The following is a 13,832-nucleotide window of genomic DNA, read 5'->3' as shown; positions in this document are numbered from 1 at the left end:
CACTTTGCGACGGATGCGAAAGTGAAATCAGCAGTCCGCAGATGGCTATACTCCAATCAAATGGACTTCTACAAAGAGGACATACTGAAACTGGTACCACGATGGGAGAAATGTGCTGAGAAACTTGGTGACTATGTAAAAAAGTAGGTGCAAAGCTGTAAGTTCATTTATGATTTGTTTGGTTTTGGTACATATTAAACATTTTGAGAAAAAAGTTATTGTGCGTTACTTTGCAATCTGCCCTCGGAAATCATATGTGTTCATTTTCTGGCCGTGGCAACTAATATCTCGTTGCATAGCCTTCTGCTTGTATCACATCACATCTCTCAGGCATGGAAGCAATAAGAGATCTAATTTTTTTCTTTAGCGACTTTTGCCCATTCACATTTGAAATTATCAAAGAACTCCACTACATTTGTTTGTGATCCTGCCGTTACACGTGTGTCCAGAAACATGTGTTCTATTGTATTTAAATCCTGATTTTTAATTCGACCTGGTAAAACTTTTATATTCTAATATAATATGTTAGATATTTACATCGATGTTTGGGATCATTAGCATGTTGACAACACCACTGTAGAGGCGTATTTTTCTCTATTATAAGGTACTAAATGCTTGTCCAAAATATCCTTGAGTCAGGACCCTTCATTATACCATTGATGCGCACTAATAAACCTACACCGTTAGCGAAGAAGCATCCCCAGATCATATAACGTTTTCACCTCTATGTTTTACAGTAGGAGCCTGGGAGCGTGGATGGTTATCTTTTTTTTTCGAAGCCGACGAACATACTGAATAACACCAGCTGACATCATATTAAATATGTTTCCTTTTATCGCTCCATAATAGCCTAATCTAGATCACTCCTGCTGTGTCTAGTTACGGTGCTCTTTCGCAAAGGCAAGACTCTTCTTTACCTTGCGTTAATTTATGAAGGGATTTTTGCAAGGGCGGTGAGCTAACAAATCCTGATCTTTTTAACTTACGTTTTGCAGGAGACACATGAACATCCACTCCATAATTCTGCCTCAGATCAGCAGTGATATTTCGAGCTGTCTTTCTAGAGTCTGCTACTAATTGCCTTCTAATTAACCTATCTATTCCCTAGGTTATCTTTCCAGGTCCAACTCTTCATGGTTTATTGTGCATATGACCACGTATTGTGTACAGTTCTTTCAAGACAGATATTAGATATCTTAATAAGTTAAACGTTCGAGCGACCTTCGCCTAAGATGTCCTCCTCCTTGAAGGCACTTATTGCTGTCTCATTAAACACTGTGGAGTACTCTCTTAGTTTAGATAGTGGCATTGGATTACTTAATGCTATTCAATTACGCAGCAAAACATAGATATTCACAATTGAGAATGAAATATCTAAACAGTTCCTGGAAAAAGACTTTGAACATTCACTGATGTGTTAATGCCCATTAGGAAACACTTACTGTACGTACGCTGTAGTAAACACTACATTTCCTTTCCACCTTTATACACTATATTTCGATCGTCTGTGTTTATGCTGCTATCTATTAGAGGTCAAAAGTCAAAAGATTATGAGTGCTACTGTACAAATGTGTGTTTACCGCTTAGTTCTATTCCCTGATACGGTGTCGGGATGAGGCGAAATGAAATAATATGGTACATTTTTACGGTCATATGCCCTTACCAGTATTGCCAACTTAGCGTATTTTCCGCTAAATTTGGCGGAATTAGAAGACTGTCGGCGGAGAAATATATCATTTAGCGGACAGCGGAGTTTTTGGCGGAATTCTGGATTTATTACAGCGGAATTTATTGTTTTATCCATTTTACGTTTTTTGTTAAATTTGTACTCCAGTCCGTCTCCGAGCTATTCCGTATTTCTTGTCAGGAGCTAGCAGTTACATGAGGAAAACGTGTTATTTGGATTTGATGTTATGAGGTCATGCTATCAAATTTGTAATGCGTGGGTAAAGGGTACTTATCTCTTAGTTGACGAATAACGACAGATAATGAAACTCTGGGAGAGTAGCATTTATATTTATGCAATGAAGGAAGACCGTTTAATGAACTGGCCTGTTTTGCGTATGGTCCTGGAGGTAGGGGATTCACCTAGTTTGCACCCGGCAGTAAAACGCCTACAAGTTTTAGCTCGCCGGCTCGCAGGCAGGGGGTTAATCCCAGTGAAACTCACGGATCAGATGAGTGCAGACATTTACTTTTATTATTTTATTGTTGTTACTATTATTGCTCATTTTAATTGATCCTTATTTGAGATCGGATTTCTTGGCGGAATTTTAGTGGATTTTTAGTAGTATTCAGCTGATCTAGAAAATAATTTGGCAACACTGGCTTTTACAGACGCCAATCTCAGTTGAGGAGCTTATGAAGATTAAATGAATGATGATGGGAGGAATCGGGTGTGGCCTATGAATAGGATCCATCCAGTCATTTGAATGGAAGTTAATATGGCAAACAACAGAAAACCATTCTCAAGACGCCGACGGTGGGGTTCGAACCCACTCATCTACCAAGTTCACAGCTTGGCTCCAAAACCGTAGCGCGTTAACACGCGCAGCCAATCCACCTCGGTAATACAAACGTATAAAGGTCTTAAAAAATTCGCTCCTGAATATCCAGGAATGAATTACTTTTGATATCTTTAAACGTGTGTCAGTATTCACATAAAAGGAACCCGGTAGGAATAACTGTCCAGATTATGAGTTACTAACTGATGTTGCCTCCCCTGCGAACCATGTGACCTTGCATTTTGGGGAGGCTTGCGCGTCCCAATGAAGCAGATAGCCGAGCCGCAGGTGCAACCATATCGGATGGGTATTTGTCGAGAGACCAGACTAACGAGTAGTTCATCGAATGGGAGAGTAGCAGCCTTTCGGAAGTTACAAGTGCGACATTCTAGATTATTAACAGGTATGGCTTTGTTATAATACCTAACATGGTTTAGATGTGTTGATACTGCTACACGGCTGAAAGCAACGGGAAAATATAGCCGTAACTAATTCCCGAGGACATGAAGCTCTCTCTGTATGAATGATGTACTGATGATGACTCCCTCCCGAGTAAAATATCCCGGAGGTAAAATATTCCCCCATTCGGATCTCCGAGTGAAGACTACACGAGAGGGAGAAATCATAAGGAAGATGGATACTGACATTCCGCTAGTCGGAGGGTGGATGTTAGAAATTTGAATCGTTGTGGTAGATTAGAGAATCTGAAAAGGGAGATGGATACACTAAAATTAGATGTAGTTAGTATAAGTGAAGTATGTTGGCAGGAAAAGCAGGATTTTGGTCAGGCGGCTACAGAATTATCAACACAAAATCAAACAAGGAAAATGCAGGAGCTGGTTTAACAATGAATAAGAAAATAGGGCAGCGGGTAAGCTACTACGACCAGCATAGTCAGAGAATTATTGTTGTTAAGGTAGACACCAATCCAATGCCCACTACAATAATGCAGGTCTATGTGCCCACTAGTTCAGCGGATGATGAGGAAACCGAAAAAATATATGAAGAGATAGAAGATTTAATACAGTATGTAAAAGGTGACGAGAGTCTAATTGTGATGGGAGACTGGAATGCAGTGGTAGGCCAAAGAAGGGAAGGTAATGAAGTAGGAGAATTCGGATTGGGACAGAGAAACGAAAGAGGAAGTCGGCTGGTCATATGCCCACACACATACGCACCAGTCACAATTTAGTCCTTGCTAATATTTGGTACAAACACCACAAACGACAGCTGTGCACATGGATGAGACCTGGAGACACTGGAAGGTATCAAATATAATTCATTATGATTAGTCAGAGATTCTGAAACCTGGTGTTGAATTGCAGAACTTTCCCAGGAGTAGACGTGGACTCTGATCACAACTTGTTGGTCATGAAATGCCATCTGAAGTTGAAGAAATCGAAGAAGGGAAGGAATCCAGGGAAATGGGATCTATACTAGTTGAAAGAAAAGAGTGTGAAGGATTGTTTCAATTAACGTGTTGCACAAGGACTAAATGGAAACGCTGAAGGAAACACAGTAGAAGAAGAATGGACAGTCATGAAGAATGAGGTCAGTAGGGCTGCTGAAGAGATGTTCGGAAAAAGAAAAGATCATGTAAGAATGAACGGATAACTCAAGAGATCGATGAACGACGAAAATACAAGAATGCAAAAAAAAAATGAAGAGGGCAGGTGATTAAAGAATATAGTGGATAGGAAGTGCAGGGCAGCTAAGGAAGAATGGCTGAAGGAGAAGTGCAAGGATGTTGAAAGTTGTGTGGTCTAGGGAAGGTAGGTGCTGCATACAGGAAAATCAAGGAAACCTTTATGGAAAGGAAAACTAGGTGTATGAATATTAAGAGTTCAGGTGGAAAACCACTTCTAGGGAAAGGAGACAAGGCAGAAAAGTGGCAGGAACATATCCAACAGTTGTATCAAGGAAGGGCGTAGATGTGGTTCTGGGCCAAGAAGAGGCTGTTGATGCTAATGAAATGGGTAACCCAATTATGAGGTCATATTTCGACACAGCTTTGAGAGACGTACATAGGAGCAAAGTTCCTGGAATTGATGGCATTCCCTCTGAGTTACTCACTGCTTTAGGAGAAACAAGCATGGCGAGGTTATACCATTTGGTGTGAAGGATATATGAGACAAGAGAAATGCCATCCAATTTTCGGCAGAATATTGCTATACCTATTCCCAAGAAATCCGGTGTTGACAAGTGCGAGAACTACCGCACCATTAGTTTAGTATCTCACGCCTGCAAAATTATAACACGTATTATTTACAGAATAATGGAAAGACAAGTTAAAACGGAGCTGGGAGAAGATCAATTTGTCTTCAGAAGATATGTAGGAACACGTGAAACTAACCTGACTTTACGTCTAATCTTAGAGGATCGAATTAAGAAGGGTATTCCCACATACATGGCGTTCGTAGATCTAGAAAAGGCATTTGATAAGATTGATTGGACCAAGCTATATGAGATTCTGAAGGTGATCGGGATCAGACACCGAGAAAGAAGAATTTGGAAAGGGAATCACAATCCAAGGAACGGAAATCAAAACCCTGAGATTTGCCGATGTTATTGTTATTTTATCTGAGACTTCAAAAGATTTGGAGAAGTTGCTGAATGGTATGAACGGTTTCTTGGGTGAGGGGTACACGATGAAAATAAATAAGTCCAAAACAAAAGTAATGGAGCGCAGTCGTACGAAGTCAAGCAATGGAGGAAATATTAGATTAGGAAATGAAGTCCTAAAGGAAGTGGTAGAATATTGTTACTTGGGTAGTAAAATAACTAACGATGGCAGAAGTAAGGAGGACATGAAATGCTGGCTAGCACAAGTAAGGAAGGCCTTTCTTAAGAAAAGAAATTTGCTCAGTTCGAACATTGATTTAGGAATAAGGAAAATGATTTTGAAGACTTTCGTTTGGAGCGTGGCAATGTATGGAAGTGAAACATGGACAGTAACTAGTTCAGAAAGACATAAATGGAATATAAGCTTTTGAACTGTGGTTTTATAGAAGAACGCTGAAGGTAAGATGGATAGATCGAATCACGAATGAAGAGATACTGAATCGAATTGGTGAGAGGAGATCGTTGTGGCTAAATTTGACCAGAAGAAGTGATAGAATGATAAGACAAATTTTTAGACACCCAGGACATACGCAGTCGTTTCTTTAGGGAAGTATAGGGGGTAAGAACGGTAGGGGTAAACCAACGTATGAATATGACAAGCAGATTAGAGCAGATGTACCGTGGGTTAGAAAGAACAAATCCTTATCGAATTTGAAGAACAAATAACGGAGAACACTGGAATGATAGGCAATATGGATGCCTAAGTTGGTAAAGAGAGACAAGGTTGTGAAAACATCATCGGTTCTTATGGTTTTGAAAACAGAAAATCCGAAGAGGACAACTTGAATAATGTCTGCGTGCGGAACAACTAAAGCGTGCAAACCACTTGGTACCAGAAGAGAGAGAGAGTCAAAAAATGACGAAATACAATTGAAATGGAAATATCAAGGCTGTAGTAGACTACATCATCACTGATAGCCAAGCTGGTCGGTACGTTAGAAGTGTTAAAATCATACCCAGGGAGAGTCTAGATAGCGATAATTGGGTGTTAATAGCTGATACTTAAGATGTTCCAGAGCTAAGTACCAGCAAACGCCCAAGATTAATACCTGGCTGTTAAAGGACTCAGGGGAGAAAAATAATTACCCAGCAGGAACAACAATGAAACTGTCCAAAAATCATATTATAGAGGTAGAAGAAGAATATACCGTCATCAAAGAAATTCTCGTAAAGGAAGCTGAGGAAATCAGCGGAAAAATAAGTGTGACACCGGTAGAGAAGTTACCGCCTTGGTGAAAAGACAGGATTAATACAGGAGTAAAAGAAGGAAATATGCCGAAAAGAAAAGGTCAACTGAGAGGCTAGCGCAGCAAGTCCTATCGCATAAACCTGCGGATGTTCTTTTCAATACAGAACGCAGCAGATTGTATGTTGAATGTTCTAAAGTTTCGTGTTCATTACTAAATACACACATAGATTTTACATATTTGAACAGGGTGGGATAATATAAAAAAAGAGTGTAATAAACATACACACACAATCATAGGTCGTAAGCATTCAATATTTCTGCTTGCTTTCGTGCATATGCGCGTGCTGCCATCTTGCTCACTAGCGTACTTTGCGGAGGATACAGAACTAACTGCTAACTGCTACTGCCATCTGTTTTTCAGCTACATAACGTAGCTAGTAACTAACGAACTGGCCGTCAGCGTGTGCTAGTTGTATGCCTGCGCGCGCATCTCCACCTTCGCTCACTCGCCTTCCCACACCTCCCACTCCCCCCCCCCCCCCCACGCCAACAAGTGTGGTAAAAAAGGATGGTACAGACGGACTTTAATGCTGATCTTCCTTGATTGGAAGAGCAGCCAGCTGGCCTCCTGCTCCCAAGGAAGGCAGCAATTAATGTGGTCGGGTCTGGAGGTGACCTATAGAGGACTGAACCCTCTCTCCCTTCCCGATTTTTGGATGGGTGAGGAAGATGACCCCATGGAAGAGAGGAAGCTCTCCTCCCTCATAAACCTCGGTCGTTAACCTGACCGATAAGGCTATTACATAAGAAGCCTGTGTAAGTTTAGGTTATCGTTCGTGGGCAATGTTAGGTTATGATGTCATAATGACGTCCTAACCTCACCTACAGGTAACCTGGCCGATTGGGATCTTCGTTAATTATCTAAAAAAGAATGGGTTTGTTGCAACAGTATCCATGTATGTTTGGAAATCAACTCTACGCTCAAAAAATAATCCATCCAATGATTCGTTCACCACTCATGGCACGCCATACAAATACACTAATATTCTAATCGTGGAGGGGCACTTAATAAACGGAATTAGGTTTCTCACGTCGATTACTTTGCGTACTCATATAACTATTGTAGGCCTCATCCGAGTAAAATATTACATTCAAGTTATTTCATTTTTTTATGAATTATGCAGAATCCACGGTCAAAATGTACGCTTACGGATCATCCAGTTGGAGAGAATGTGCCACACTTATTTTATGTAGAACTTTAGCAATTCAGTACCTTCACGCATAGCCATAAGAAATTACTGCTTCTTGTGAAAGATGCATAAGAGATTTTTCGGTTAATTTTTTTCTTCAGTGAGAACCTACGCTGTCTATTCGGTTTCTTAGGCTGAACACTTACTGTAACATGATATTTATTATTAAGAGAATGGATTGTTGTACCATTTGGATCTTTTACAATTTCACAACTAAAGCTGCCTCAAATCGCTAAAAATGGCATATTTAAGAAAAACACTCATTCTAAGACCTAACGTTAAAATAGTTTCGAAATATCCATTTATATGACAAATAAATTGCCTGCAAATTGTGAGAGTAATCACTAGACGTGCGTTAAAACCCAGTTAGACATGCAAATATACGCAAGAAACTAACAAGGTGGCACTCCCTACTCGTCACCACCGATTTCGCTCAAATTTATAGAACATGCAGGGCTTGGCTAGAAATGAAAGTACCCGAAGTCGGAACTCCAGATGGCTAAGCGTATAGAAAATAAAAAATAAAAATAAAAATGTTGACGCGGCTCTCGCATCGTATAAGCCACTTACGTTAAGTGCGCCCGCCGGGCAGTTGGCGTAGCGGTAAGAGCTCGGACTGGTAATTCGATGGTCGTGGGTTCGACTCCCAGAGCGGAGACTGGTTTTTTCTGTCAAATTTTATATTATTCATTTTCCAATTACGCAAAGAGGTGAATAATTCATTTTATTTATTTATTTATTTATACGCAAAAGGCATAGAAAAGATAAAAAATTGGGATTTCATTGTCAGACCTTTTTGTACCTGTGCCAAGAATCTATTGTTTGTGTACAGCCGCCAGGAGCAACCTTCACTTGTCAGGTGAAAACGAATCTTACAGCGAAACGACTATTCACGTTTATGGCACATTCGCCATGGAGGGGGGATAGCCAGTAAAGGAGAAAAAAAGAAGAATTTCTGTTTGAACAAGTCGGGAAAGTTCGCAACTCCAAATTTTCTACAATTGTGCGCTTATTAAAAAAATGACGTCTTGTATGTCTTTTGCATATAAAATAAATTAAAATAAATGACTAATATAAAAATTGAGAAAAACATTCTCCACACGAGAAGCCGAACCCACGACCATCGAATTACTAGTCCAAGCTCTTACCGCTACGCCAACAACTGCTCGGGGTGCGAACTAACGTAAGTGACTTATACGTTGCGAGAGCCGCGTCAACATTTCTATTTTTATTTTTATTTTCTATACGCTTTGCCATGTGGAGTTCCCACGTCGGGTACTTTCATTTCTAGCCAAGCTCTGCATGTTCTATAAATTTGAGCGAAATCGGTGGTGACGAGTAGGGAATGCCCCCTTGTAAGTATGGCTTGCCATAAACGTGCGAACTTCAGAAATTACTGATAGATGCTGGGATCTTTGGCCGTGTGAAACGGTAAATAACTGGTGACGAGCTCACCGCTTGCGATGGTGACAGCGTAGTATTGCCCAAACAGAAAACACAGCCTGAGTGTTCACAAGCAACACATAGTACATAGTACACCTGACCACACCACCGTGCGTATTAACGTCAACACAAGCAAGTAGACTGCCACTTCCTCTATCAGGGAGACAGCATGGCCCCTCCAGTACGGTCACAGAACCTGGCAACCGACACCAACAGTGATAAGCTGCATAAGCACAATTTGTATACTCTTAATCCCAGACACACATCGTAACAATGTCATCATCATCATCATCATCATCATCTGTTTACCCTCCAGGGTCGGCTTTTCCCTCGGACAAAGCGAGGGATCCCACCTCTACCGCCTCAAGGGCAGTGTCCTGGAGTTTCAGACTCTTGGTCGGGGATACAACTGGGGAGTATGACCAGTACCTCGCCCAGGCGGCCTCACCTGCTATGCTGAATAGGGGCCTTGCGGAGGGATGGAAAGATTGGAAGGGATAGGCAAGGAAGAGGGAAGGAAGCGGCCGTGGCCTTATGTTAGGTACCATTCCGGTATTCGCCTGGAGGAGAAGTGGTAAACCACGGAAAACCACTTCCAGGATGGCTGAGGTGGGAATCGAACCCACCTCTACTCAGTTGACCTCCCGAGGCTGAGTGGACTCCGTTCCAGTCCTCATACCACTTTTCAAATTTCGTGGCAGAGCGGGGAATCGAACCCGGGCCTCCGGGGGTGGCAGCTAATCACGCTAACCACTACACCACAGAGGCGGACTGGTAACAATACGCATCAAAATTAGGGCTTTTCTCTATGCATCGTGATATGAATAAATATCCTTTTGAAAACATGGCCCCAAGGAATTTCAAAATTATTTTACATGAAAATATCGTCGTTGCCGGGACAAAACCTCCTATGTGATAATATTTTTGGAGATATGCTGACCCGCAGCACGTACGTTAGGTAGAGCGATAATGCCTTGACCATTTTCACACAATATTGCACCTCAGATGACAGAACCTTGCTGGCCAAAATTCTAAGCTAAAATATTTCACATAGGAGGTTTTGTCCCGGTAGCGACGATGTTTTAAGAGCGTCTTTTATCAATGCTTTCGAGAGTTCTACAAAATTTCGTAACTTGTTATTTGTATGAGAATCTATATAAATAAAACTGTAGGGGGTCCGCTGTCTGTAATTTCTTTTGTTTTGCCAATTTTTTAGATATTTATCCGTTTTAGGTCAACTCAAGACCGAATCGGTGGTTTTTACGTTTCGTGTCTGTTTGTCTGTTTGTCTGTCTGTTTGTCTGTTTCACCATCACGTCGAAACGGCTGGATAGATCTGAACCAAACTTCATATTTAGAGTATACTCCTCGCGGGGAAGGTTTAGATATACATATCATTTTAAAATCTTTGAATACTCGAGGGGTTTATAGGAAAACCAGAATGGTTTTTCCACCATCACGTCGAAACGGCTATATAGATCTCAACCAAACTTCATATTTAGAGTATACTCATCCCGGGGAAGGTTCCGATATGCATGTTATTTTAAAATCTTTGAATAGACGGGGGCTTTATAGGAAAACCTGAATGGTTTTTCCACCATCACGTTGAAACAGCTGGATAGATTTCAACCAAACTTCATATTTAGAGTATACTCATCCCGGGGAAGGTTTCGATATGCATATTATTTCAAAATAGTTTAATAGAGCGGGGGTGTATAGGAAAACCACTCCATTTTCTCTTATACTATTGATTTTCTGTAAAATTCGTTTACCGTACGTGAAACTTCTCTTCATTATAAACAACTTTCGTTATGTTCATAATTTACATTACTCTTCACATGACGGAGAAATTTACAATTTTCCGCTGGTATCATGCTCTGCATTGGGTGCCCGACAGACCGACAACGAACCTACAGGTTACCATGGCAACGTCTCTGACTGCATGCCAGCAGGGAAGTAACGTATTGCCATTTTCCTCATCATGCTTTTAAATTCGTGGTTGTTCCTTGGGTAGAAGGCAAGAGAGGCGTCAATCGGCCTATCTGCGGGATATTGGCGGAATATCGTTGGATGTTATAACCGCCCTCGAATAGATTAAGTAATAACACCATTAGTCATCTTCTTATTATTTGTTTACCTAAGAGTCACTGGACCTAAATTTCTCCTCTGTTACCGCTTTATTATCTCCATAACTCACACTAGCATAATTTATTTAGGGGCATTTAATTTTCCAATACATTCACTTGGCATTTACATATTTGTCGTTATCCGACTGTCCTCAGTTATAATCCATTTTCTATTACTTTCAACTTTCTTAACTGTATTATTTTCTTCCTTAATTACGCCGTATGTACGCGAGTGCTACAAACTACTGGATGTATTTCCACCAAGACTCATATTTAGAATAAACCTGTCCATGATAGGTTTGAGGGCAAATATTGTTTCTAAATCCCTGAACTGACTGGGGGTTTATACGAAACCGAAACAGTGATTTTGCACTTCCACAAAATATACACAACCAAACTTAATGGAAATCTACCTACCTTGGTAGAAATTAATTTCTAAACCTTTTTTCTCATGTGCATCATTTCGATACGAGGATTAATAAGGGAGATATCAATAACGGACCGTTTTTCTGTACAAGTCCCATCGGACTTGACTCTCGAGCGGGTGCGTGTAGAGCGTATTCCTTACAACTTGAAAACTACTGAAGACATTCGAACCAAAATTTATATTTAGCATCCACCTGTCCAAAGGTAGGTTTCAAACGTAAATAACATTTCATATTCCGGAATGGACTGGCGGTTTATAGGGAACACAAATGGTGATTTTACTCTTCCACAATATATACAGAACAAGACCAACCTGACTGGAAATCGACCAAACCTGATGGTATTCCACCTCTAAACCTTTTTTTCATGTGCATTTTTTCGTCAGGAGGATTAATAATGGAGATATCATGAATGGTCACTTTTGCAGGTTAAGTCCAGCGGACATAGCCCAAAAGGTGTTTTACATGGAGCAGATTCCTTATCTACATAAATCAAATCGTAACGAATGTGTGCCTCTACACTGACTATTTTGGCGAAATTTTCGTACAGCTTTCCGTTTAAGGGGTAATAATAACCATCTCCATAATTTTTGGTTTATTTTCCTGAAAGTCCTAATTTTTACCCGCCTCGCCCAAAATCCACATTGTGGCATAATCTCCCAGAAGAATAAGAAGATAATTGAAATTTGAAAAAATTATACGGTTTAGCCTGTAACGAATGGAAAAATCCTATATCATTAAATTTTTCATTTTTTATCCCCGAAGAATATCGAAATATGCAGGCAATTTTAATGATGGTGCAGACCTTCGGAAATTCCTATCACATAACGGAATGCACAATCTCCGTTCAATTTGGAATGATCTACAACCTTGGTCTTATGACTTTTTGCCGTATCAGTATATCTTTTACGTTTGATTTTTCTCTATTAATCGATGTTAAGTCAATTGGAATTTTCACATGCATAATTCATACTTTCAAGTACTTATATCAAATACAGAATCATCATACTCTTCACGAAAATTGGCCCACCCAGTAGGCATATGTGAGCCAAATGCTATGTATGTAGCTGTCACATAATTATCCGAAAAGTAATGTAATGTGAGATAATCTTACAAAACCTTTACCCTGTTCCACGTTTCTAACTCAATCTGACCCAAGAATTGATGACATATCATAGGACCAGCCATTTAGGCCACTAAATCGGGCGTGTCTTATGGTATAATCCTTTGTCGATATGACGTACGTTTAGTAGCAGTTAATTTGTAAATGAAGGTCTTCAATATTGTAAACAGGCATATACTTTCGTATGTCGATCTATATATATTCACTGATGTCAATTTTTAGCGATCGAGAAAGGGTGGGTCTGATATTGTAATCAGTACTCCCCACACCGAATTTGACTGGCAGTAGGAAAGGGTTCCTTCTCAAACTCCTGTGTAACTGTCATTAGTAAGGAAGGCCTACAATTGTAATGAATAGTTCCCTTCTCGATTTGACTTGCAGAAGGCAAGTGAGCATGCAGTTTTGTTTAAAACTCCCCCACCCGATTGTGTTTGGCAGTAGGCAAGGGTGCCCGCCATTATAAAGAAATGTCCTCATCTAAAATGTGACTGGCATTAGGCACAGTGGCCTGCTATTTTGATGGAAACTCACCAACTTGGTGTGACTGGCGGTAAGCTGGCTGGCAGTAGGAAAATGGGCCTGGCATTATAATGATAACTGCACAACTCAATTTCGAGTGATAGTAGGGTAATTGCCTACCATTATAATAGAAACTCCTCAACTGTAATCTGTCTGGAAGTAGGAAAGGGGGGCTGCCATTTTAACGAAAACTCCCCAAATCGATTCTGTCGGCGTAGTAGGCAATGGGGCCTGCAATTACAATGTAAACTTAACTCGATTTTGAATGCCAGTAGGCAAGTGAGCCTGCCGTTATATCACAAATCCGTAACAAACACGTAACATTGGAAACAACGTACGGGGACCTCCCCATGCTCTTTCTCGGATAAAGCTAAGAGACATGCAATTTTAAAACAATCTTATTTACTGCATGTACACTATTTACTTCGATATTCGAATACAATGTAGAATACCGTAGCGAGGCACGGGTACATTCGCTAGTCTATGTATGTATGTATGTTTAGTCCTCAGCCCGAAGGCTGGTTGGATCCTCAACAGTTCCGCCATCAGCTGTCATAGATGGCCTAGGCATCACTGAAGAGGCGTACTAGGGAAATGAGGAGAGAGGTAGTTTCCCGTTGCTTTCCTCACC

The sequence above is a fragment of the Anabrus simplex genome, chromosome 2 (assembly GCF_040414725.1).
Source record: "Anabrus simplex isolate iqAnaSimp1 chromosome 2, ASM4041472v1, whole genome shotgun sequence".
Classification (NCBI taxonomy): domain Eukaryota; kingdom Metazoa; phylum Arthropoda; class Insecta; order Orthoptera; family Tettigoniidae; genus Anabrus; species Anabrus simplex.
Note: the sequence above shows the minus strand (reverse complement) of the source record.